At 39.1% G+C, this 27,962-nt stretch overlaps 1 protein-coding gene across 2 annotated transcripts in view; it reads right to left on the reverse strand.

The window, feature by feature from the left end:
• Window positions 1-27,962, reverse strand: part of LOC148184424 (uncharacterized) — a 51,800-nt gene that overhangs the window by 14,162 nt on the left and 9,676 nt on the right. The gene's annotated exons all lie outside the window — the stretch shown is intronic.

The raw sequence follows: 27,962 nt of genomic DNA on the forward strand, positions 1-27,962 counted from the left end.
GCAGCCAATGGGAACTAAGCCAAGGAAGGGTCCAAATAGTGACCAAAAGTTGAACTTCATTAAATCAAAAATATATATTGCTTTTCACACTCCCTCATATGCCAACAAAATTAAACCTGCATATGTATTACACGTGTGAATAAAGTCTCTCAAACTCCACCTGGTCATGAAATTACATCAGTTAGAACTTTTCCCACTCTCAAACTAAGCAATAGACATGTGACTTAAGAGGGAAAGGAGGTCAGAGGAGACTCCATATTTCTAATCTGGGGCAGTTGAAGGGCTGTGCCCATCTCTTCCCCCCATAATGATGCCTACGGAATAAGTTCATTCTGTGCTGATACCACTGACTTACCCTTTCTGATCTTAGTGCCATGGCAATTTCTGACCCATAGTCTGTCACAGTAATCAATAAATCACACTGTTCATGAAACACCATATTGCACATGACCAGACTTACAGCAATGAATTGGTTCTAATCAGAAATGGAGCCCAGCCACACCCAGCCCCTCTGATCTCTGAGGTCCAGCAGGAGCACAGGGCAAGTGGGGTATGTTCTGCCAAATTTCATACTCTAAAAATACTTTCTGTGAAAGTGTATGATTAAGTTGTTTCAGGTATTTGGACAGACAGTATACAACTAAGAAGGGGAAGATCTTGCTACCTCTGGCACCACTGTCTGCTTCAACTCTGCTCTGAAGTTTTCTCAAGGAGTAGCTTCTTGGCCTCCTGAACTCTTCAGCTTTCCTTTCCATGTGAGACAGAAGGTATATGTTCAATCTGCATGTTTTCTGTGTGGGCACTTCCCCTTTCTGGAGGCAGGGCAAAGCAGAACCCTTTACAAAGTGAATATATTTTTTCCTTCTCTCAGATAGCAGCATAGTCCAACCAGGACAAAAGCACCATGCTGCAAAACATGGCAGTCACATGAAGGAAAAAGTTGTCACCACTCTGGGAACCTGCTGGTCACATAAATAAAGCAGAGCATTGTGTCATGAAACCACAAACATACAGTCAGGCTTCATAAAGGAATAGAAATCCATCTTGCATGAACTACTGTGAACTGCTCAAGGTTCACTGCAGCTCCCACTCCCGAATTTGAGACTCTTCCAAAGACAGAGCAAGAAACTGAGATGGCAATTGTTTTCAGTTTTGTGCTGATTTCATCACTGAATTCTTGCTTTATCCACAAAGCAAAGTGGAAGTTCACGTCTCATCCAGATTTTTCTGGTCTTTTGTGTCAGTTCCAGACAGATGTGTCTCATGGCTGTCTCTAACCTGAAGTCCTATCACTGCTGGTTTTTGACATCTGAATCTAATTCCTCCAGGTACCCATATCTGAGAAGGTCTTGGTGTCTACTGTTTTTTTAGGGCAATGATGATGCATATGTTGTTATACTTCTTTCAGACTTCATTTTCCAAAGTTCAGTCTCCTCCTAAATGAAAACAATGACACTCACTGATAACACAGATCTCAAAGCATCTGAAATAGAGGAAGAATATGATTTTCTGCTTCCTCTTTAGTGCAATAAAACTACACTGTCCATGTTTAGCTCAGTAGATTGTAAAATACTCACTCTCAAATTCCAACTTTGGTTATTACCCTGCTGGCTGAATTCATGCCCCCAGGTATTCAAGTGTTCTTTCTTTGCCCAAATCTTAGACCTCACAGCCACAACTTAGAGCTACAGTGAATTTAACAATCCAAAACAATGATTGCACAGAATCAACTGGCAATGGGTAATTGCATTAGGAAAAAGAAGCATGATACCAAAAGGTTTTGTTGCACCCATAAATGAGCTACCTTTATAGAATTCCTTAACCTACTGAGCATTTATAAATGGGTTTACTCTAATTCTCCTTCAAATCTTGAATTTATGACTTCAGTTTTAATGGACTTAGTCACTGAATTCTAAGTGTTCTGAACAGGTTCAACCAAAACATTTATTTTAAATAACTGTAAATTATATACTGAAAGCATACACTTTGTTTTCTTCATGTTATACTGTTTCAGTTTATTACAAAATAGACTTTTTCCCCTTGCTCTGCTATTTCAGTTTGTGTTTAATGCATATAGCTGATAAAACTTCAATATCTTAAGAACAGGGATTACATTCTCCCTGTTGAGCCTTTATGTTTGATACATTTCACACTTGTATTTTCTTCCACTTTGCAGTCAAATGCAATGTGTGCTTCAAAATTTTTAGTGTTCTTATTTATGTGTTTTCCATGCTCTTTACTTTTGTATTACCACTACTAGTTACTAACAGCTTTTAAAAAGAGGAATTGGATTCCATTTTTTATTTTCTTGATTTTAGGTCTATAAAAATCTGGTTTATTTCTTGTTGGAAGAGCATCTTTTCTCTATGGCTCTATGAGCTCTGTGCTAATCTGTTCCTTTAATCCAGAAGAAAAAGATAATTATATTTTTACATTATTATTAATACTGAGTTGATAACTTGCAGATCTTCTCAGTTCTTTTCCATACAATTCACCAAACAATCAGTGTCTGAGGGCCACTAATAGCCATGTAACAATAATCAAGTCATCATTTTTTAAAGATCAAAATTTTCCATGTAGCCCAAATCAAAGCTGAGACTTTCAGTACTGCATTACAGGGTTGTGTTTTGTTGTTGTTTTTTTTTTTTTTTTTTCCAAACAGAGGCATCAATGTGCCAAATATCTGTGGATAAACTAGTAAGGACTGACAAAATGACCTGCCTCTCCATCCCTGCTGCTGCCTGGACTGTCCAAGAAGCTGTGGAGCTCCTCAGGGAAAATACTTGTTGGCATGTGAATCAAAGAGGTGTTCAGACACCACAGCTGCATTCTCAATTGCTCTGTACTCAGCAGCTTCTGGTCCTGTCTGGCAAGATCCCAGACATAGCTTATGATTGATGAAGCCCAAATTTCAGGAAAGCATCCAGGATTTTTCACCTATACTAATATTTTGGAAACAGAGACATTTTAGCAGAGCACAGCTACCTGAAACTTTGGCTCTTTCTGTCACATTTTATGTCCTGATAGGTAGAGAAGACTAGACAGAGCTAAACAGAAATTATTTTGTTTCTGAATGAAAGCTGAAAGTAGGAAATATCACTTAAGCTGAATCAGTTATGGTATCTACATGCTCCATTCATTAAATCAGAATAGCCTGAAGGAAGAGGAAGAAAAAATGGGGAATTACCACAGGAGGATGAAGAAATTCCTTTCTCCTATGTCCTCAATTAACTTTACATGGATCACTAGCTGCAGGCTGTGATTTGTCACCTTTGAATTATTTATAATTTGTTTAAAAAAAATAAAAATATGGCTACTATTTGACAAATGGTTTCTGGACAGGGACTGCTCAATCTCTGCATGCTCGGAAGTTTCCATGGCAACAGGCAAGTCCTTGGTGAAACTCAAAAATAACAATTAAAAGTAAATAGTTTTTTGTATGTATAGGATGCTTCCACTGACAGGGAGCTTCAAAAGAAAAGGTGGATCCCTCTCAATTACCCATCCCTCATAAAAGTCTCATAAGAAACAATAAGCAGACAGAAGAGTTTTGTGTTCAGAATTTCCAGTCAGTTTTAATCTTAGGTTTTAAGCACAGGGGAAAACAAGTGTTTATACAAGCTAATACAAGTTAATACAAGTTAAAGTCTGTCTCTAAAACAGGCCCAGAAGAGGATGAATATATTGCAAAACTGAGGAATTAAATGCCATTCACTTAATTCTGAAACCAGTATATCTGCTCTTATTCAGCTGTGACAGTGGCAAGATGTTACATATCCCATTGAAGAAGAACTGGAAAACAGACTTCCCCTCCCCCTTGTAATCCTAACAAGTGCAGAAATGAAATTGTGAACAGGGGAAAGAGATGAAAATGAAATCTTGGTCTAGCAGCAACTAATTCCTGATGTAAATGGAACTGGTTGAATTCTCTATCTCTGCTCTCCATCTAACCATTATCAGTGTTCAATGTCCAAGTGTCCAAATGCTCCTCTCTGAGCAGCATTTCTGCAGAACCTCATCAGCAGACACAGGGCTGGCTGGAGACTGAGACAACATAAGGATATTGTTAATAATGTGCAGAAAAGCTCTTTAGACACATTGTTTAAAGACTTTTTTAAAATTACCTAAAGTTGCGTGTGCTGAGTCATGTCTGACAAAGACTTCTTCCTGATGCATGCAGAACCTGGTCCAGTCAAGTGTAAAGAGAGAGGACCACTTCTTCAAAAGAAAATCATGAAACTATGAATTCCTAGAGCAAGGATGCTCTGGGGAGGTCTCTAGATCAGCTAAGGAGCTGACAAACTGTAAAAAAAAGTCATGAAGGAGCATGACAAGTAACACCTGGGAAAAGACAGAGAAGCAAGCATGACTGCAGGAAGATTACTTGTTCTCTGTGGCTCCTAAACATCATTACAACAAAAAATCATAAATGATCACAGCAAGAGAAGGACCTGCTCCATTGTCTTGAGAATTTGCAGCCCTGGAGGAATGGGTGTCATATCTCAGCAGAGACAATTGCTGCTGCAGTTTGAGTGATCTTTAGAAATGCTGTATAGAGGACTGTGGAAAAGGCAGCAATTTCTACTGTGCTTTGTTAAGGATTGTTCCATGTTTATTTATGACAGACATGTACACAAAATCCCCTGGAGACCTACCAGAAGAAGGGAGCTTTATTTCAAACAAAATTTAAAATCCTAGTGAATTTCCAGTGCCTTCTCTCTTGCTAAATTTGTCAGGCATTCTGAGGGATCTGGTATGATATAGTCAGAAATAATTTACACTTGCTTTCCCTCTTTATCAGTTTCTGTATTTTAAGGTAATCTTTTATGGCCCAAACAAAATGCATTTAACTTTCTGCTGTGAGTTAAAACCTTTGTTGCTAAGTTGGTCTGTCCTTACTGCTCACAGGACATGTGACTATTTTCTTTTTGTCATCCAGTTAGAGGCCACCAAAAAGACTCTGATCACACCAGAATGAAAGAAAAAATTTCTTCCACAGTGGACCCTCATCACTTCTTGGTTAAATACAGAGTATCATCTTGCCTGAATTTGCTTTATCAGTGGACCTTAAATCTCTAGCTATCTTGCTTATGAGTCCCAAAAGACCTTGGAAGAGAAAGTAATAAAAATAAACAGTGGCATTGAAATCAGACTTTTAAGTCCAAATAGCTCTTTAAGAGTGATTATTTATCACTAAATCAAGTATCAGGGAAAATAGTAAAAGGTTATTGAGTCAATAAGATGTAAGTCCAATAAGAATTTGAAGCTGTAGGAACTGAAGATTTTGATCATTCAACATGCCAGTCTTACCACTGCTCTCTAGTTTTTGTTTGCACTTCACATAGCCTATAGCCTATACTCCACATACAAAAATAATCCTCATCAAACAAAGACATCTACAGATTTCACTGTGAACTTTTATCTCCCCCCATAATAATTTCTCTTATATTACTTGAACTGAAGCATTTATATCACTAGCATCAGCTACCAATTACTTGTGTGCCCTGTGGCACTGCATCAAGGAGTTGAGGTCATCATTGATTCCTCACATTCAGCTCCATTCAAACCTGAATAAAATAGCAGTGCTTACTCCAAAGGCTGTACATTTTAAATCACAGGAGCTTTTTTCCTTACTTTCAGTGATCTTTGTAGCTGATCCTTGAACTTCTTTTCAGATATTTACAGGTTTATACCAGCACAGAGCAAGGGTCTGATTTACCAGAGTGACTGGAGAGAGGAACAGGGATATGTTTTAATTAATTTTAACATTTTATTCCCACCAAACTTTTCAAAGGGTTCTGCACACTTAAGATTGTAGTTTTATAGACAATTACTGATTGATGCACCTGCACCAAAGTCATTCAGTCAAACCAGGGGTGGTTCTACAGACATAAAGGAACGCAAGGTCAGCTGTAAAGGTTTTCCTGTGAGGCACCCAAAAAAGAACAAAAATTTTTAAACTGACTTTAACCTCAGAGCATGAAACTTAGCAAATTAGCCAGGTGACACTGGCTTGTAAAGATGCAGCCTCAGTGATCAGCCTGCAGAAAACAGATCAACTTTACTGCAAGTTCTTTATGAAGAAATTTGCCAAGAGCTATCTGATTGCAAGTAGTGAGTTAAAAAGCATTCATGTAGCAACAGCAGGTATTTCACTCATATTCAATAACATGCAGTGTCAGCCAAGATTAGGTAGCCTTTTCAATAAAGAAAAACTGTAGAAGTCAGATATCACCTGTGCTGAAGTCAAGAAATGTTGGTGAAGTCAGGGATAAAAAGCTGAAGTCATGTCAAGGTATTAGGAGATAACCAATGCAGATAAAAGAAAAAAAATTGATTCAAATGTGATTCTTATGAATTGGTTTTTACTAATGAGCTTTTTTTCCTAATCTTTTTTGTTGGGTTTTTGGTGTGGGTTTTTTTGGGTTTTTTTTGGCCTTTCTTTTTTGGTGGGTATTTTTTTGTTTTTTGTTTGGTTGTTTTTCGTTGGGGTTTTTTTTATTTGGTTGGTTTGGGGTTTTTGTTTGTTTGTGGTTCTGGGTTTTTGTTTTTGTTTGGTTTGGGTTTTTTTAACGAAATGGTTTTTACTAATACAGTTTCAAGAAAGCATGAAGTATATTAAAGTAAAAAAATAATAAAAAAACACAGCCAGTAAAACTGAACAGCTTTAGGGTAACTGAAACCAAGTCAGAGAAGCCTTGGAGAAGATTATGAAACTGAAAGCAAAAAAAACAAGCAAATGATTCTGAGAGTATTATGATAAGCCAGTAACGAGAGCCATTTCTTCTGGAATGACTTGAGGAGCTGTTTTTAAAAACCCTGGCCTGTACACCCCGCATACTTATTGGCAGAGACATGCTAAACTCTGCTATTACCAAAACTATTGCAAGAGTCAGCAGCATCACAGCAGGGTTTTTCTCTTCTGAGCACTTGATTTGAACCAAAAAACCTCCCCCCATATATTTGTTCACAATAAGCAAGGTCTCACCTCAGATGAAACTTGAACCTTCAATAATTCACATTGAGCCCACAAGCAACTACACAAGACCATTTCTTAAGCAGTAGAATGCACTTGTTAAGGAAGAAAATGTAATAAAAAATTTGCGCACTACAAAATGCAAAGGGGATACAAAGTAAGATTTTCAGAAACAAGCATTGCAGCAACAGTCATTCCATAGAGTCAGAATCTACAATGACAGAGGTCAGACTCCGAAAATTTTCTTTTCCCAAATGTGAAAATGCCTGAAAACTTAAACAGCCAATAAAAGAGCCAAGAGAGAGATGTGTGCAAATTACAAGTGGGAAAGGTAATTATTAGGTGGTGCTAACTACAGGATTGGTTATCACAACTTTGTGGCCCAGGTGCAATGGGTGGTGAGGCTCAGAATGCATTCCCAGTGGGTACACATGTGGAAGCACAGCTGTGTAACATCTACATTCACAGATGCACAAGCCAGACAGGCAGACTAACGTGGACAGAGGGCAGCCAGCCTGAGGAACAAGGGCAGACTCTCACAGGGAGTACCAGCATCCATTCATATATGGGGAAAGAGCACAGCATCAGTAAAGATGCTTTGCAGGTAATTTAGTAGTCCAAACCAAAGGGAAATGACAGTGCCTTTATATGCTTTCAAATAATTTCTATGCTGATCTTAGTTAGGATGGAGTGAATTTCCTTCACAATAACTAATATGGGGCTGTGTTTAGAATTTGTGATGAAAACAGTGCTGGTAACACAGGGACGTTTTCCCTACATAATGTTTCCTGTAGAGCTTCATTTACAAATTCAAAATTTTTATGGAGCATTGGGATACAGGTTGTAAATACTCTGACATCACTGTGTTTTGCTTGTAGTTGTCACTTTTTACTTACCAGACCCTCAGATTTTGCCCTGGTAGAGGAGCAAAGGAAGTGAAAGATTCCCACTGCATCAGGGTGCTCAGAAATTTTGAGGCAGTGGGTATGAACAGCACAGCCCTGGTTCTTCTGAAAAGTACCTGTGGGTCCAGCAATCTACAGGGTTACCTGTCCTTAAATGCTGATTTCAGATCCTACAACTTTCCCAGTGTAAGTACTAACTGAATTTCTGATTTTCCAATAAGTCAGCTGAAACTTCCAACTTATTTTCACTAAGTACTAATTAAGTTTCTAAATTCCTCAGTGAGCTTAATAAGTAATGCTCAGGGAGTGTGAAAGCTGTTAAAATACCCAGCTCTTTTCTCTAGCCCAGAAAAAAACATTATCTGATGATGATACATTAGACTTTAGATGGAGACAGTGAATTGTGCATGAAAACCATCTTGTAACACTGAAGAGGGCACTACCTCCCTCTCTGAGCTCTGGCTTCAGCTTTCCTTGCTGAGGGCTGAGGGAAAACATCACTCAGTCCTGCTCAGGATGCTGATAAATGGAAAATAATTATTTTTCATGTGAATCTTACTACAGTCAGTGGATGGCACAGGCACCAGAGGCATGCCGTCATGGAGCTGTGTGATTCTGCACTGCAATACACACCAGTTAATGAATGTTTCCCACAGCTCATTAATGAAATGCTGGCAATTGCATTGATCTCTCCTCTTTTCCCAATCAAGGCTGAAACTTCACCTGTACAAATCACAAGAGCAGGCTCAGTTCACATACAGCCAAGGGAGGTGTGTGTTCTCAAAGACAACCTGACTTTGCCTCGTCTTTCCCTAATATTTTATTTATGCCACATCATCCTTGTAGGGAGCTATTTGCAGTTTTCCTCTGGCTGGACTTTCAGGGGCTGCAGAGCAGTGTCCTGTCAGGTACACTGGTGGTGACAGGGAGCATGTGTCAGAGAAATTATGAGAAACATTAATCAAAAAGTCAGGCAATGGCAGACCTACCACAGAAACTGTTATTCCAGTTATTGCAGGGACTGAAAACCAATTTTTTTCCAGACTGGCCATGTCCTCTCTGACACACAGACCCCCAAATTTTTCATTGGATTTGCCAAATAAATGCAGGAAAGGCTTGTCAACAACACCCAATCTCTTGATTACTATCAAGTCATAACAGACAAATGGCCAATTCAGAATGACAGTTTGGTTTCCTTTTCCTGTACCAGGGAGATCACTTGGAGGGGGCAGAGGACACTGCAGAACCTTCTGTCTTATGGCAGTTTCAACTTCAAGTAAACATGATCCTAAAATACCAGAGTGACAAAAAATACTGCTGAGGGAAACACAAATAAGCCACCATGTCATAGTATGTAGTCATCACTTTATGCAATGTTCATTGACTTGAACAAAATGATGAAACTTTATTCCTTGGTGAGAAGCTGAAGTAGTGCAAGCATATTTATAGCCCACAAACACACAAAGAAAACCTGTCAATCTCTACAGTGCAACTTCCATCTTGCCTTTCAGTCGTCGTGAATATTTTTGGTTACAGGAGGCAGAAATAGATGGCAAACTAATTCATTGACTTGATTCTCCCATTCAAAATATTGCCATATTTTGGAAATAGCAGAGGACACAGAGGTTCATCCCATATTGCAGAACTCAGTGTACTGCATGCATTTTTGGTTACACTTTGGTTGGACTGTGTGGCTTTTCCTTTTACAAAAATACCATTTACAAAATGCAATACATCAAGTAATCTTTGGCTCCAGAAAGTTTATGCTCAACACATGCAAATATTTAATCCTCTATTATATAAAACATGACCTGACACTGCACTTATTGTCATAAGCACTTCATTAAACACACTCTTGGTCATGTATAATGTAGTAGAAATTGTTTGCTAAAGGAGCAGATCAGTTGGCATGTATTGGCTTACACTTTGAATCCTCCCCTAGTCAGGCCATGAAAATAATTTCCAGTCTGATGGTCAAATGTGAAAGTGGGAGAAAAAACTTGGAGATATAGCAGAGTTACTCTTGAACAAATTCTTGAACAAATCTCAATGGGCAATGTTGAAATATCAAGTTTAAGATATACTTGTAGACAATTAATAAAATTTGATTTATTGTACACATAAAAATGGTAACAGCAATTTTATGCAGCTTATTATTATTCACTTTTCCTCAAGAAAATCATCCAGCTAAACAGTCACACAACTCTCCTAAGGGTTTCACTACAGTAATTCTTGTTCCTCCAGGCTAGAAAATTTCCCAGCTTCTCCCTCCCCTTAAATTACTCAGGAATGAACTTCTGGACTCTGAAGGAAACCTTCTGCCCTCTCTTCACTCCTCCAGCTCTGTGAGGAAGGGGTGGACATTCACAGGTGTGTCAGCACTCCAGCCAAAGCAGAGGCTCACCTACAAATCACAGAAGTAAGGAATCTGCAGAAAATTAATGTCATTTTGGCTGCAGCTTGGATATAGGTGTACCACAATGGAGTAACAATAGGATGCAAGGCTTCTGTAATCCTGGAAGCCAGGCACAGTTTTCGATAAGGATGTGACTGGTGTGATCATTGCAAAAGGCAACAGTGGGTAAAGTTACACAAGAAAGATGAGTGTGTAGGAAAAAATCCAAACAAATGGAAGAGTGAGCAGTGGACAGGGAGGACAACAGCATAAATACAGCATCAATTCAGCTTAGTTCTGATTTTTCTCCCTGAAGCTCTCTCACCCCCTCTCACCTTCATTCCAGGGAAAGCACCAAGGAGGGACCCCAGCCCTCTGGGCTCCCTGTTTGGCATCAGCTCCACAACACTGTAAAAGCCACAGCTAATTTAGAATAGAATTGTTTAATGTAATGGTGCAGTGTATAACGAGTGCTGATTAACGTGGTGTGAGAACTGGCCACCAGCAACAAGGGCATTGTTAATGAATTAATTCAATAAAGCTTGAAACTGGCCTGATTTGTCTTACAAAACACTCCCATCACAGCAAGCCCAAATTCCCTTAGATAGATAGATAGATAGATAGATAGATAGATAGATAGATAGATAGATAGATAGACAGATAATGTACCCATATATTTTGTTGCAACACTGTACATAAAAATAGGTATTTTGGAGTGCACACAGGATCTCCCAAAAATTAAAAGGAACCGGTGTGCAGCCTTGGGTTCCATCTACCTAATGCAAAGCTGGTTTTCTGGTAAATTTCAAGACCCAATGACCTTCTCCCAATAGATCTTGACTCTGGAATAATGATTGGATTTCTCTCTTGTCTAAATGCATGGAATGTGATCCTTCCAATTGTTATATACAACTGTACCATGCTACTGATATAAAATGATCTCTGAAAGCTAAGAAACCAGACACAAACCTCTCAAGAGCACTTGAGATAGTTAAAAATGGGCAAAAACTTGCAGCTTTTAGATACATGTCTTTTCTAGTAATTTGGCATTCAAGATAGAGTTAAGACTGCAAGTGATTATGTGAAGACAGCTCATGTCAAACTTTCTACAGCAATCTCACTTGCATATTGCCTTTCAATTGATCAGTTATCTAGCCACAAGGAGAAAAAAAAAACCAAAAAAAACCCCCAAATGTCAAATAACTTCTACCAACAGAGGTTGAAGTAAGAAAAGTAGTGTTCAAAAACTAACATTTCAGAAGGTATGCCTCAACACTTCTACTCACATTGAACAGACCCAAATGTAGCTTTCACAATATTTTAAACAAAAGTTAAAAATAAAATCTGCTCTGAATTGGGTTTGGTAGTTTTTCAAATTACAGTTCGAGCAAAGGTTTTTGCTGTATGTAGATCTATTACCATGGGATTTTTTCCAGCACAAATAATTCACTCATGGATCTTTTGAAGCCTTTTCTGTTCCAGCCTTTAAATAAATATATGGTCTACCATTCAAGCATCACCATCTCTCAGAAAAAAAAAAAAAATTATGACACTTTTCCCTCAGGACTTTTCACTTCACATGAAATAGTGAGGTCGAGAGATTCTGAGCCTGGCAGGCTGGTTTACTGCAGTTTAGGATTTGTTCCTTTTGGCCGTGACCAGGTGGAGTCAGTGAAGCTGTTAGATAACAATTGCAGTATGTCCCGCTTCAGAAATCATGCAGTAGCCCTGCATTTTGCCATTTAACTCTCAAATGCCATTAGAAATAACCATTTTCTCCAGAAGTCTCTCACTGTGCAGGAAACTAACCCACCTGGACTCATGATTTCACAGGAAAGTCTCTGTAGGCTTGGGTTATGTCTGTTCTTTCACCTCCCCTGCAGCTGAACCAGCAGTCACTTCTGACCTGGGGGCAGACCACTGGCTGTTCCTCACCAGCAGAATGGTGAGAAAATGGCACAACTTCACCTTAATCACAAGGTCAAGCTGTAAACAGCAGCAAGGTTCCCATTCTCCTCACCTCCAACAAAGAAATTCTATTGAATTTCACTCAGCATTCAGCATGTGCCCTTTGTTTTTTTGGCAAGCAATGCTCATTCTGACACAGCCTCACCGTGTGAGTACACAAGTGAATGTATATTTGCTTTAAAGCAAAGCCTTGGCTTAGAAAAATATATAGTGTGTTGGGCATGTAACCTGTGGGAATAAGATTCAATGTCTTTTTAATAAAATCTTTAGGCTCAGGGAGTATGTTTTTCTTACAAAGCCTGCTGTGAGAGGAGAAATTCCCCACAGAAACTATGTACTTCAGTAAGAGGCAACAATTCTTCCTTAACTTTTTTCATCCTTACATCTCCTCATTGGCAAATTAATCTAATATACTTTGCTAAGTACAAAGGAGGAAGTAATTTCATTTACTATCAGTAGAAAATGTTGTATTTCTTAATGCTACATAAGCTCCTCTTAACATTGGCTACCCCACCACTATGAAACAGAGTTAGCAAACACCTACTGCCTGCTTTTAGGTGTCCTTGTCCATTTCATTATTAGGAGCTCTAAACTTAACTATATTGGAAGCAGAAGCAGGAAGTAATACACACCAATAAATGTCTGTACACACCCCCAAAAAGTTGTTTTTTCTTGTGAAATCAGTCACAAAACTCTTATGTTCAGATTTAACAATAACAAATGAGCAGCTAAGACTCAGATATGACTACTACTACATGATACCCCACATGCCATTAATATATGTCAGTCATGTGAAACCTCTATTAAGATTTTCCATTAAAAAATTAACATTACAGCATACTGGTTATACACATCAGAAAAATATCCTGTACCCACTGCTGTGTTGGACTTGAACAAGATGACTTAACAGTTACCTAAGAGAAAGCCAAGTCCTGGAGCAATGCAGTTTTTCACTCCATTACCAACTCAGAGTCATTGAGAACCCCTAAACAGCTTATTTATCTAAGTGTTTCTTTTATTGACAATAAAACTTTCAAGCTATAAGTGAGATATTAGTGCTTATTTTCTTCTCATTTGTTCCTTGCTCAATCCTTGAATCCCAATGGATGAGCAACAACAAAAAAAAGTGCTTCTAACCCTCTGTATTTCCACTGTTAGTTACTAGAATACACAGTCTCAGTTGCCTAGAATACTAGCAACTCTGAAGAAGAGGTCAGATTTCATAAAATCCCCAGGGGGTTTAGTGAAAGTAATTTAGGAGAGCAGAAAAAGTTAAGTATTCTCTTCCACACATCAATGCAAACAGCTTAAAGAGAAACACAGATGAGGCAGAACGCTTGGCATCAAGAGAGACTCTGTAAAGATGTGTTTCCAACTCATCACAGGGTGACAGTAATAAGCAAATTTTTCAAGATAAATAGATTTGGTCATGAAATGTCTTCTTCTAAAACCAGTCAATCTGGCAGGTAGCCCATGCAGTGGAAATTCAGCTTTCTGGGCAGTCAGTGGAGAGAGTTAAGCAATTTCAGAAGGTTGAACCTTCCAAATAGCGCAGAAAAGAGCAGCACCTGTCTGCTGGCAGCTTCACAGCTCTGAATATGCACTTTGTTCAGAAGCATTACTGTGATCCAGAAGGATGTGTTTTCAAAGAGGCTTCTCATCTCAGGCATTCAAAATCTGTCCTTCCCTCCAAGTGCTTAAATATCCTTGAAAAAGAGGAGCTTCAATGAAAACAGAACTTACAGATGTGAAATTATTTTTAACTTCTATTTTACTCTCATCTTCTGTTTAAAATCACAGGTAGAAGCTACAGATGCATATTATAGGACCCTTTCTGAAATGAAGCATGTTTTGCAAACTCATAGTCAGCATGACACCTTGATGCTCACAGGAACATGGGCCACAGAGAGGAGTTCAGCAGACAAGAGGAGTGCCAACTCTCATCACACCCTTCTTGCCAGGACTGACTAAAGAAACTTCACAGGACCTTCTGTGTCAGAAAATTCGGTTTCCTGAGAATCTCAGTTTCCTGTGAACTGTCTCATTTTGATCAGATGTTGTCAGCATATTGAACCCACTTTGAATCACAACAAAGCATTTCATTCTGACTCCTCTGACAGCAGTTCTGAGACAGACATTCCAAACAATGCTTGGGTAAGGCCATTATGTGTTTATTGACCCTTAAAATCATTGAATTTTAAACTTCCACTCCATAAGGCTCTTCCAGCTTGCCTGTGCTTTGGACTCTTGCAGAGTGCAGAAACTGTTTATGCATTGAAGCCTGTCTGCTTATCTTACTCAAAACACTGGTTTTCTAATCAAAGAAGGGTTCAGCAACCCATTAAATAAGAGGTTTACATGTAGCATTTCTCCAAAGCATGCATATTATCTCTGTGCTTTAAGGAAGAGAGCTTTGTATGTGCCAGGTTTGCCACTGACTGCAGAACTGGACTATAAGGCAATAAAAAATCTAATTTGTCAGAATCAGAAAGGGGTTGCAGGTCTACTCAGACATTTCAGAAAACAACACTCAAAATCCATTTTTGCGAGAGATTGGCAACATCAGGTCTCTTTTTGCTCAAAATAATCAATGAGTTTCAAATTCACAGTTCTTTTTCATCTGCATTTAATGCACTCCTTACATTACAAAATATTTTCAGTTATACCCTGTGTGCTTAATTAAACCTTACTGACTACTCTACCAGTAAAGTAGGAGTAATTTAGAGGGTACCTGTAAAATTAATTAGTAGAACAACAGTATTAGGGCCACAACTTGTCTGGAGTTTTCCCTAATCCACTGCTGCCGCTACAGCATCTCTGTCATAATATCAATTCTGACAAAACAATAATGCTATCAGGAAGTCAGTTATGAGCTGCTCAAAGCTGGTGATTTTGTACTTTATACTGATTTCCTCTGTTTTACACGCCCTTTTCTTTCCTCTCCCCTTTTCTACCCTGTAGCAACGCATCTGAACAACTTAGGCCATAATGTGCCCCAGCCAAACCATATTTAGAGTTTATTATCAGACCCTCTGGAATTCCTCAAGGTTGCTGAGACATAAGCTATTCTAAAAATAAGAAAGAAGAGGCTGAGAAGCAGGAAAACAAGACCACAAGAGCCAGATAACAGAGGGCAGTTGAACACCTGGACTGTAACCAATCCTGTGGCCTGAGAAGTGCTGCAGAGCACGTGGACAGGATAGGGGCACCAATGAAAAGATGCCTGTTTGTGTGAACAGTAGTTTTAGAATGCATAAATAAGTGCATAATGTAAACAATAAATGGCTTCTGACAAACCATATCGGTTCAGTGTTCAGAGGTCCTGAGCTCCTGCGCTACCCATGTTTCCCTTCCCCTCCCCTGTCATCACTACCTTACCCTTCCTGCCCCTCCTCCTTTTCCCTTACTTCCTCTCTCCCTCCTTCCTGACATGAGATCTGAAAACTCAGTAAACAGAATCTGAGAAACACAAATTCCAAGGCAGTAAGAATAATTTTAAAAGCCTGAATGCTTGACAACCTATTGAATGTTCATACCTGCATGCCAGGTAGGTGAATCACTTTGTGCTTTCAGACAAGACCCACAGATTCAAACCTGTCCTGCAGAAGGATTTGGTGCTGTGACAGCCCTGTCCTTTAACCCAGTTTACACATCCCAGATTCCCTATCCCCAGTTGTCCACGGAGAATCAACCTTCCCATGGGCAGGATCAGGAGGCGGCAGCACCTGAGTCCATCTCGGAAATGCCCTGAGGGAAGTTCACTGTCTCTGCTTACTCTGAGTGGGAGTCCAGCTACTTAATTTGTCCTCCTAAGGAAAGGTCTAAAACCCGGTTGATGAAGACCCTTCCCTTTCTGGCCTTTCTTCCCTTTTCCCTCACTGGATTGAGCATGCTGGGACTGGGCACATCTTTGATCTCGAGGATGGAAACTCAAAACATTCCACCTCAGAAATTAGAACTTGCTCCAGCAATACTTCATGTTGCTGTTTCTAAAATAATGCTTCCCATTTCATGGATGGCAAATACTCAGATAACGTGAAATTGGAAGCATTGATGGGTAGTTTATGGGGTGGGTTCTCTTTAATAGCTTTAGTGAAACCAGGTCAACTTAATACGTTCTCTTCTAATTTTATTTATTGTCATTTTCTCCATTGCCAGGGAACCTACAAGAAGACCAGAGTCCTTTTTTTGTTCTATAGATTTATCTGACCCATGCACATTGCAGATCTGCTTTTGATCAGAAAGAGTTTGTTGACTTTTTACTGTATGTTCATTTGATAATAATAATATAATAATATAAATATATTGTTATATTAATATATTATATATAACAATAATTAGATATTGTAATATAATAATAATAAATGCAAATTATCCTATATATACACAAAGAAGAAAGGAAAAAGAAAAGTAATTTATATTTTAAAAAGCTTCTTGGGGAAAACATAAAATTCATCACTGTAGGAAAAAGTATAAGTTTTCCTGCAGGGTTAAAGGTTGCTGTTAAACTAATTATCTTAAAACTGGACATTTATTTTCTAGTGTGTTGTTTCATGGTTTTTAATACACTAAGCTTACCCGTGCTAAAACTAATTACTGACCTTTGATGATGTACAAAACATAACAGTGGATACTAATCTTGTTAGCGAAGGGAAGTTGGAAGCATAATGCTGAGTCATATGTGTTTAGTTTATTCAAAGTCAAAACAGAGAATTACTGACTCAGAGAATCAAATGAAATTGGAACACCCTTTTAAGACCATTGAGTCCAACTTGAGCATCTAACACAGAAATTTAATAGTTCAAAACCCTGCTTCATGTATGAGTAAATACTGAAAGAAGATATGGAAATACTTCTGCTAATATTCTGCTGAAATAATGTAGCAATATCATCTGCAAGGTTCAAACTTTTAAATATAATCCAAAATCTCTCTACCAGATTTACTAACATAATTTTAAAAATGCTTTTCCAACCATTGAAGTAAAGTGATTTTTAAAAAGTTTAAAATGCAGAGCACTGGCATATTCCTTGATATCATGGCTTAGAGGAGTAAAAATTGTTGATTAAACCTAAAAATGGCTAATATCAGAATATTCAAAAATCTGCAGGATTTAGCAGGGGACTAATAATAATAAGATTGTAATGATTTTCTCAGCTTCTCAGTGATTATTCATAAGGAAAAAGACTGCAGATATCTACTTAAAAACGCTACCTATAAGAGATGTCATATAGTTCACTGATTTTGAGAGCTGCAATCATTCCATGAAGACTTTTTTTTCATACAGGTATATAATTCTACTTATATGCAAGACTTTTCCTCATGCAAAAACATGTAGGACCTGGCTTTTCTCTTTACTCTAAAACCAGACAAAAAACCCAGATACATTTTAACTGTCCAGAGTAAATGGAGGAGTACAAAACTGGATTCACTGGGATGAGAACTAGGGAAACTGTCTAGGGAAAAGTTCCATATCCTAAATAGTTTCACATTTCAGAAGTTAGTTTGCTTCACTCTCGAATAAAATCCAGAAGTTTTCCTTATGTCTAAAGCAAATTAATGAGAAACCGGCAGGTACAGCTGCAAGGTTTTTCACTGCTGATACAATCACAAGTTTAAGTTTAAATGTGGGTGTTTTTAGAGTTGATTCAAGCAATAAATGAAGCAGTTTAAACATCCCAGCAACTAAAGCAGGTTCTCAACATTCACTTAGAAATGAGCGTTCTAAGTTCCCTGTCCCCCACCAATGCTTGGTTTAGATAAAGAAATTCAAAATTACAGAAAAACTTTGCCTTGCCCTCAAGATACACGATAATTATGAGATAAAGAATAATCCATGTGCTAATGAGAACAAAATAAATGAGTGGGAAAAGGTTCTCCTTTATAAAAAAAATGTGTAGAGGTTTTATGGCAAAACATTCTACTGCTTTCACTGAGTCACCCTCCTGTAACCCACATGGTTACCAAAACAAAGCTCTTAAGGGTATCACTAGTGCACAATGGCTGCACAACATATTTTCTGCTTTTACTGAGATGTGAAGGAGCAGTGAACCAAAAATCTGACAAAGGTAAAAAGGAAAGAAAACTTGTTAGTGTATTGTGATAAAGTGATGTGAAATGGTCAACATAATGTCTGTACTTGAAAGTGTTATTGAAAGTGTATTTGAAAGTGTTAGGGCAGTGCAAAGACAATGTGTCTGGCAAAAGATGACAATTGTTCTATTTTTTGTGAATAAAATATCATCTAAATGAGTAAAAAAAATTAAATATAAGAAATTAGAGAGAATACACTGTTTCCAGAAACACAATTTGGAAAAAATAATTTCGTTTATAGAAAGGATGGATATTTATATGCCTTTTAATGCATCAGTACAAGGAAATCAGTACAAGGAAACTAATGACAATCTATATGCAGCAAAATACATGGAAAGTTTGTGCTATTTACGCTGAGTTTTTCTTCAAGGTAAAGTTTTAAGCAACTGTAGGACAGTAAGTGCTATGAATTTACCAAGAGAAAAATCTGTAAGAAAAAACACAGACCCTTTTTAAAAGCCTTGATGTTGTCCACAGTTACTAAACACTTCAAGGAGAGATTCCTTCTTCTAACACTGATAGTAACAAGCCACTGTTTCTCTCCTTGATACAATACCCAGAACATCATATTTGTTCATCTTCCTGTGCTGGGTCAATAGCTGTCAGTGTGAGATGTGACACAGAAAAAAAAAGACAGAAAAGTGTGTTTCTGCCCCCTTTTGCCGCACAGATCAACAGGCTGCCCCTGCAGGTAGCATCCTCTGCCACAGCCCTGTGAACTCTCTTGGGTTACCTTTGTGAAATGTGGTGCTCTGTTCAGCTAGCTCCACATGTGCACAGCCTATGATAGAGAAGAACATTTCCAAAACACTAATTATTGCTTCATTTTTCTTTTTCTGCAAGTACTCAGTAACTCAGTTTGAATCACTCACTTTACTCTGGATTTATCCACAGGCAACTGGAGCAGAATTTTACCATGGGCACCCTTGACTTCTTAACAAATTCAAAACAAAATAGAACTAAAAACCACCCAGATGAGAATGAAAACCTAAGCAGCTATCATAATAAAGAATAATTCAACTAGAATCTTTTGGTGGCAGCTAAGGGCAGCCTTCACAAATGCAGCCACAGCTGTGTTCCCTGTCTGTGGCTGGGAACAACTTCTATTTTTAAGTTTATTTAAATAAAACAGTAAATTAAAAGCTAACATATCTCCAGATACTGGTCTGTGCTGCTCCATCTCCTAACTCTTATCCATTTCATACCTTCTATCCTCCATTCCTTTCCTTTCTGGAATTTGTTGCCTTCTATTTTTTTATACAAAGAGCTGCTTCTGCCTCAGGAGTCCTTGGGAGCCACTAGTCAGCTGCTTGAGGAAATCCCCAAGTTTCTTGATGAATTCACTCTCCTCTAGTTTTTGTCAAGCCATCCAGTCCCCAAGGCTCCCTCTTCCTCCAGCAAGTAAATTTACTGCTTACAAAGCTACCCTGGGAAACAAACCTGCCCTCTGCCATGAGCCTTGTCCCCCTCAGCACTGTCTTTTAACTCCATGCCCCAGGCTCCAATCCTGAATCCGAGTCCTTCAGGATGTTTTTTGCAGATATTTACAAACAGAAAGAGAGAGGGAGCATGCAATTCAACAAATTCATTTTTGTAATATTGAAATGGTTTTGAAACAAAGCCATTTTTGTAATATTGCCCTTTCAAGGGTGAAGAGAGTTTGAAAATTAAACCAGCTGGAGCTTGACTTGTCAGTCAAACCAGCTTGTGAAGAGCTGTGTTACTTGACTGACACATATCTTTGCCATGGATCAGTACCAAGGTACATGAGCTGTCAGAAGAAGTGTGAAGCTCATGAGGCTCTCACATAAATTCAGTCTGCTGAAATCACACAATCCACATGTCAGGGTCTCTTTTCTACCTACACAGTTAATGGTGCGTGGTTTGAGGCTTGCCTTCTTAATAGGCACAAGCTTTACTTCTTCATGTATATTTAGCATTTCTTAAGACACAACAGGTCAGCTTCGTAACTGTTATGAAATGTGTGCAATGCCAAAAGGGACTAGACTCTGACCTGGCTGTCTATGTAAGAAAACCTTGGATAGCTATCTGGTTGACAAAAGCACATGGAAAACAGTGGCTTCAGATGTGGAAAATTTAAGCTGCTTATCATGCATCTTTTATCAGAAAAGTGTATCAACCAGTAGAACACTAGCTACATGGAATGGCCATGGAGAAAATCTCATTGCCTGATCCTTTGGAAAAAAACCAGGTATTTTTCTATGACATGTGCTCCAGTTCCAGTATAGGTCATCAGGCTTGACACAGGAATCATCTGCTGAAATTCTGAGGTTCATTTTGCATGGGAAGAGAATCACCTTGATTGCAATAATGGCCCTTCTGTCCCTAAAAATCTATGAAACTATTAAGTCCATAGAACAATTCCAGCTCATAACCAGCTGCTAATGTGAATTTGAAGAAGACAGTCCTACAGTGGGGCTGTAAGAGTCTCTGTAGTTGTTCCTCTCTTGGTTGATGCAAACACAAACTCAGCTGTTCAGGTCACTGCATGGGGAGTAGCACTTATTAAAGGGACAACTCAGGGGAAAAAAATAAAAAAGTATGTGCTATTCTAAAATCAGATCTGAAAACATTATAGAGAGAGCATCACAGAAAAGGCAAGCGAGGTCTGCTTAGGTAGAAGACACATGGGAAAGAAAACAGGATTTTCTTGTGCCCTTATAGTCGGTGTCCATGATTTGAGAAGAGCACTTTCAGAAGAAACTCCTGCAAAAGTCCTCCCTCACACCACACTGTGATGTGTCAGAAGCCTCACTTCAATGTGTATGAGGAGCACATGGTGACACACCCGGCACAGCAAGAAACAGCTCTGTTCTCCTTCACACTGAAGCTTCCAAACCCTAGGCTGCTGGTCTTTGCTAGAAAGCCAAGTGCCACATTCTAACAACTTTAATTTCTCCAGTTTATGCACAGAATTTCTCCAGATTATACCACAGAAATTCATGGGCCACTGCAATAAAACAATGTTCAATGGAAGTGCAGTTTTTAACCTGCATTTGCTGATTAGAAAGCACAGCAAATAATTGCATTCAGAGGTGCATTGCTACATAATTTTGGTGACACTTGATGGTGTCTTTAATACTACTCATGTCCATGAAGTAGGAACCTGTTGCAAAGTACTTTCATGGTAGCCTGACTTCAATTAGCTTTGAATGACAAATTGGAGCATTAAATGCAACTAACTCTCATAACAACATCTTCTCTTAAGGTGTAAAATGAAAACTAGAAACCTTTGTACAATGCACAGGAATTATACCACAGCTCCTGTTATTCTCAGGAATATCAGGACCCTTTCAGCAAGAAGGATTTCCTTCAGACCCTTTTATCCTTAATCACTTCACAAGAAATCCTGATCTGATGCCACTCTGAATAGACTTGAGCTACACAACTGTCTGTTTTCTCATCGCCACTGTGCTGGAAACAAAACACAGTAGCCTTTAGGATGCAAAAGCAAACCTGACGTGTTCTTACAAGCACCCTGATACCAACACACACACAATATGTAAACATTATTTCATTCCATCTTTTTCTCAGCCATATGTCTGCACATAAAAGCCTGTCCAACGTACACACTGCACTCAGTTCTGGAAAATAAAGGACACAATAAAGTTGCTCCTTCTCAGATCTCATGGAAGCTCTTGGTCTATAACTGCATATCTTTGAACCATGTAAAGCAAACATCTTCCCACAGTAATTTTACATATAATGATGTAATAATAAAAATCCATCAGTTGAAAGAGGATATGACTTATCTGCTGCAAAGGTCATAAATGAGGATTTTAATGATGTGAAGTGTAACATCTGAGCTTGCAGGCATCAGAAGGAGTATTTAATTGATGAAGTATTTATGAAGTATCAAGCATCACTTACTAGAAATGCAATAATTTATGGCTGATATAAAATCCAACTTCCTAAATAGATTAACAATAACAGAAATTCTGTGGGAGATACTGCTGCTGCCAGCCCTTCTCAGCAGATTCAGCTGCAGGGTTTACAGCCTGTTATTTTGTCTCTTCTGGTGGAAAATAATTATATTCTGATCCTCTCTTGAATCTGTGTGGTGCCAAGGCTAACTAGAAATGCAATTAATGTACAAGTGATGTGCCATGGAGAGACCATCTCCCAAGGCAAGCTATTCACACACTGTCAAGCCCCAAATCTCTGGGAAGACAGGAGTAAAGACAACTCACTTGGGCAACCAATTCCAGTTCTTCCCAATCAGGGGCAGCAGCACAGAAGATCTCACAGGACACATTCTAGTAACGAGCTTTAAGGGCGTGGAGGGTGAGAGAACATCCATCCATCCATCCATCCATCCATCCATCCATCCATCCATCCATCCATCCATCCATCCATCCCTGCCAAGTCACTTCCAGCAGGAAGGAGGGAAGTGGGCCCAGAGAGCTGCAGGGATTTTGCCTGCCAGGTGCTGCTGCAGGCGAGCCCAGCTCAACTTGGTGAGGAGAAGCTTCATTTACTACCAGTTAAAACCAATGCAGGTTTTAACAAAGACAAAACACAACCTGACGTATTTTCCCCAGGGCCTCCCCAGGGCATAATGTCCCCATTCCCCTCACCTTAAGCCCTGCAAGGACTCTGGGTGAGTGAGTGAGTGACTCTGACTGAGGTCACCCTCAGCTCTCTTCTGTGCAGCTCCTTGTCATGCTCCCACCAGACATGGCACACCTGCTCCAGCCTGCTTTGCAGCATCTACCCCTTTGTGCTCTGCTCCCTTCTGCCCTGTCCTTGCTTTTCCTCACTCCTTCACTCACCCAGAGGTTCCCACTTCCATTCAGCCCCACCTGTGGCTGAAGGGTTTGGCCAGGCTTGGCTGTAGCTCCTTAGCACAGATGGAATTGTCTGGAACAGACCCTGGACAGACCCTGGCAAAAAAAAGTTTACTTGCAGGGGTGGCCCCTCTCCTTAAATTACTCAGGAATGAACTTCTGGACTCTGAAGGAAACCTTCTGCCCTCTCTTCACTCCTCCAGCTCTGTGAGGAAGGGGTGGACATTCACAGGTGTGTCAGCACTCCAGCCAAAGCAGAGGCTCACCTACAAATCACAGAAGTAAGGAATCTGCAGAAAATTAATGTCATTTTGGCTGCAGCTTGGATATAGGTGTACCACAATGGAGTAACAATAGGATGCAAGGCTTCTGTAATCCTGGAAGCCAGGCACAGTTTTCGATAAGGATGTGACTGGTGTGATCATTGCAAAAGGCAACAGTGGGTAAAGTTACACAAGAAAGATGAGTGTGTAGGAAAAAATCCAAACAAATGGAAGAGTGAGCAGTGGACAGGGAGGACAACAGCATAAATACAGCATCAATTCAGCTTAGTTCTGATTTTTCTCCCTGAAGCTCTCTCACCCCCTCTCACCTTCATTCCAGGGAAAGCACCAAGGAGGGACCCCAGCCCTCTGGGCTCCCTGTTTGGCATCAGCTCCACAACACTGTAAAAGCCACAGCTAATTTAGAATAGAATTGTTTAATGTAATGGTGCAGTGTATAACGAGTGCTGATTAACGTGGTGTGAGAACTGGCCACCAGCAACAAGGGCATTGTTAATGAATTAATTCAATAAAGCTTGAAACTGGCCTGATTTGTCTTACAAAACACTCCCATCACAGCAAGCCCAAATTTCTAGAGCCCTCAGGCAGGAACCTTATGAGCCCATTGGTGTTTAGAGGAAATTGGAATCACATGTGGAACTTCAACATCTTAACACACTGCCCTGGACATCCCATCAAGGACATGGACCCTTTCAAGAGACTCATGAAAATTTAGGACTATGAATTGTTACAGAATCATAGAATCACTGAACTTGGAAAAATATCTTTGAGATCATTGAGTCCGATCAATGGGCTGGCACTGTAGGAGATATAATTGGTGTTTCTATAGTAAACTGCAACAGTGTGAAAGTGCTTTGACTGCCCAGGAGGAAATAAGGTGGAAGCATAGCATAGCTGAGCAAAGAAAGGGGGAAAACCTGGTGAAGAGAAGAAAAATGAAGTGGTGATTCCAAAACAAAACTTTCTCCAGTTTCAGAAATAATCCAAACATGTGAATGACCAAAGTTTCTTGGTGGAAAAATAGAGTAAAAAGAGAACTGATGGGATTTATTATTACCAAAAACAACTGCAAACCCTCTTCTTTTTACATACATGAGATAGTGGCAAATATGCAGAATATCTGCATGTCGACAGGGAGTGGAAAGAAATATCACCAAGAAACAATGTTCAAGAAGGTTTTTTCATGGAAAAGAAATCTTGTCCATGTGTTGAGGACCTCCCTCTAACCGCCTTCTCTATGTATAATATACCAAAATATAATAATATTAATAATACGTATTATTATATTTTATTATTATTATACTATGATATAATAATAATAAAATATAATAAATCGGCCTTGGTGATTCATGTGACATGGTTGTGGTTTGTGGAAGGAGCAAATGAAGTTCAGGGTGTTCCTGTTGCTTCCTACATGTTCTTATCCGGAATTCCCCTTTTACAGAATGAATCTGAACTATAATTTAGGCTCTATCTCAAAGAGTAGGCCTACATCTTCAACATTCTTCTGTAATTGCAAGGAAAAAAAAAACCCAAACAGATGTAAGAACTCAGTAGGACCTTTTTTTCCCCCTGAAGAGATGATGAAATGGAGTCAGAGCAGTAAAAAGCTTCTTCTATCTGGGTGAAAATCTGCACACTGACAGTGTGCTATTTGTAAAAGTTACTGACAAACTGCAAAACAATTACGTAGTACTAAAAGTATTCAGCTGTTAAATTTATCTCACTTGCTAAGGAGCAAAGGCTTTGCAGGATGTAGAAGAAACAAGGCCCACAAAAGATCAGACTTTCCCCTTGACTCAACATTTTGTTGCACTGAGGGCCAAAGTCTAGTTTAAATTCAGCTACCATGTCCCAAACAGGCAAATAAAGTCAGTGGCTGGAAAAATTTTTCCATTTCAGCACGGAGTGTTTCTGCAGCTACTGGCTGTTTGGAGAGGAACAGGAGAGAGAGGAACAAAGGTGCGCAATGGGAATATCCAGAAATCCTGGAATCAAGGGCAATGAAATCAGGTAACATTTTTCTTTTACCATAGTGCAAGAGAAAAAAAAAAAAAATGGGGGAGTTCTGGGGAGTTCAGACAAAGCAATAACTTGACTGGCTTAGACTAAATCAGAATGGCTGGGGTGGAATTCAGCTATTCAGACAGAGTGACAGGCTAAAAAAATTCTTATTTTAGAAGGGGCAGGAAAGAATATACAATTCTCTGTTATATAAATACTTCCAGCTCCCTCAGTCTATTCCTAGCATAATATCCAAGAAAAATGTCTCTGTCACTGATTGCATAGGCAGCAGTGGCAACATTCCCCTTCCTTCCCCTAATCGTCCAATTCACAGACACTGCCAAATATTGATTTGAATTTTACGCAGCAGTTGGGGTGTTTTATTGTGCAGTCTCCTATGAATCCTAAAAATCCCCTGAAAATTCACACCAAGATACACATTCATTTTACCTAACTATTGATTTATTCTGCCACAATGTTAATTTGTATTTTGAAATGGAGAGTTTCCTAGTTCATTTTTGTTTGTCAAAAAGTCCTCTTTTCAAAAAGAAAGCTTTTTTCTCTTTTTGTTTTATTTTTACATCCAAACACATAGCAAACATCTCTTTTTCTTAACTGCTGCATTTTTTTGTGTTCCCTTCACATCCTATTTTCCCATCAAAAAGTTTGCTCATTCCTGTGTTTGAATTAATTCTGAAAACAGAGAAAGTTTTTGTTTGCAAACACCACTTAATTTTTACCTTCTCTTCAGCTGTTTTTTCCTTTTTCCTCGTTCAACTATTCTACACTCCATCTTACTCCCTTCTCTCCAGAAGCAAAGTATGGAATGTTGTTAATAATAAGCTAAATCATGAACCTGACCTCCAAAGAGGCCTGTCCCCTCTCTGACTTCTAGAGATTTACCGGGGGGAGAAAAGTTGGTCACCTGGGAACTTGTGTTCTGAAATGATTTAGTTAGCACAGGAATGCAGCAGAGGGAAAGAAAATTAGAGCTAAAGCTGACTGACTATTTAATTATTGATCCTATTCATAAAGAATTTAGCCTCTGTTTTGTTTAGCAAATAGTTTGGAAACTTGTGTATTCATCCTCTGTGCAAATGTTGGCTATTTGAAAGGTCTGGAAAGCATTTTTCAGATTGAATGTTTGTCTATGCTTTCTTCCTTCATCGTTTCCTTTTGGTGTAGTGTGGTGTGTATACACTTGGTTCAGGCAACAATCAAGACACTATACCTGGAAAATTTTAAGTGGAATTGTATCACTGGGAGCAAAGGCAGTACAACATAAATTTTTTCAAGATCGTTTTTGCAAATTGCCTGCCATGGGAAAAATACCAGCTGACTGAATTCACCCACATTTTATACAGGTGAATAAATTCAGAGTGACAGCTCAGGATCACACAGATCCAGGCATCCTGAAAACCTCCTGAGACAGGGCTCTCACAGCTCCCTTGGGTCACTGCTTGCTGCCAGAATCACTGCACTGTAGTTGCTTTTATCTTTCTTTGAATCAGAATCTTTCCCTTTTCAGATTATAACCATTGCTGCTTGGCACAAACCAAACCAAAGCAGATTCTTTAGCATCAGGTGTCACCAGAACCACAGGGTGGGCCAGGCTGGAAGGGACTACAGTGGGTCATCTCATCCCACCTCCAGGCCCCAGCAGGACCATGGGTCTGGAATATCTGCAGTGAGGGAGACTCCATAGCCTCCCTGGGAAACTCCATCCTTGAACCTGATCTGATCTCCAGGTGTCCTTTAAGGAATTGGGCCTCTTGAAAAACCTGGCTTGTGTTTTTGCTCTTGACAGGTGCAATTTAAGATGCTGGGTCAGTTAAGCCTCACTTAAAACTATTTAGATATGGGGTGCATGTAAACCCCTCTATTCTGGCATTTTTAAGAAGCTAATTTTACAAAGAGCTAATAAGAAGGAACACCTCACATAATGGTGAGTTGTTCCAGAATATTTCTCGTTACTTTATTTCCTGACCCCAAGACAGAGCCCTTATGACTTCTCCCCAGAAGTGTGCACACACACACTACAAATCCACACATCCACAAGCTTTTCCATAGAGACAATAATAAATGAGCAGCAGAAAGGAAGAGCAAGTAAATCACTTACTTATCACCACAATTAACCTCTTTGAGTGAGTAGAGATAATCAACTGCATAAATTAATTTGAGGAATTATTGACCAGTCAATAGCTCCATAAAAGGGGACTTAATTTGTCTGAGAATGTATCAGCAAAGCTCTGCTGCTCCAAAACAAGGAAGCAAAACAGTGGATGACACAAATCAAACTGGCCAGGCCAAAGCAGAGAAAACTATACTTTGAAGCCTAGAAGTTCAGAAAAAATAAAACTCACTACATAAAAAAATTGAAAAAATCAGGGTCACTTAGACTACAGAACAGAATAACAGTTTTAAAGCATGGAAAAATTGCTCCAGAGTTGTGTAGAGTGAGCAATTATCTTAAACGGCATAATGGTGTTGATTTAATTTTTTTCTCTTGAACTCAGAAAATTAGCTTTTAT

Source organism: Pseudopodoces humilis, chromosome 4 (assembly GCF_049639895.1).
Source record: "Pseudopodoces humilis isolate 2021_Gansu_Grassland_sample_001 chromosome 4, ASM4963989v1, whole genome shotgun sequence".
In the NCBI taxonomy this organism is placed as follows: domain Eukaryota; kingdom Metazoa; phylum Chordata; class Aves; order Passeriformes; family Paridae; genus Pseudopodoces; species Pseudopodoces humilis.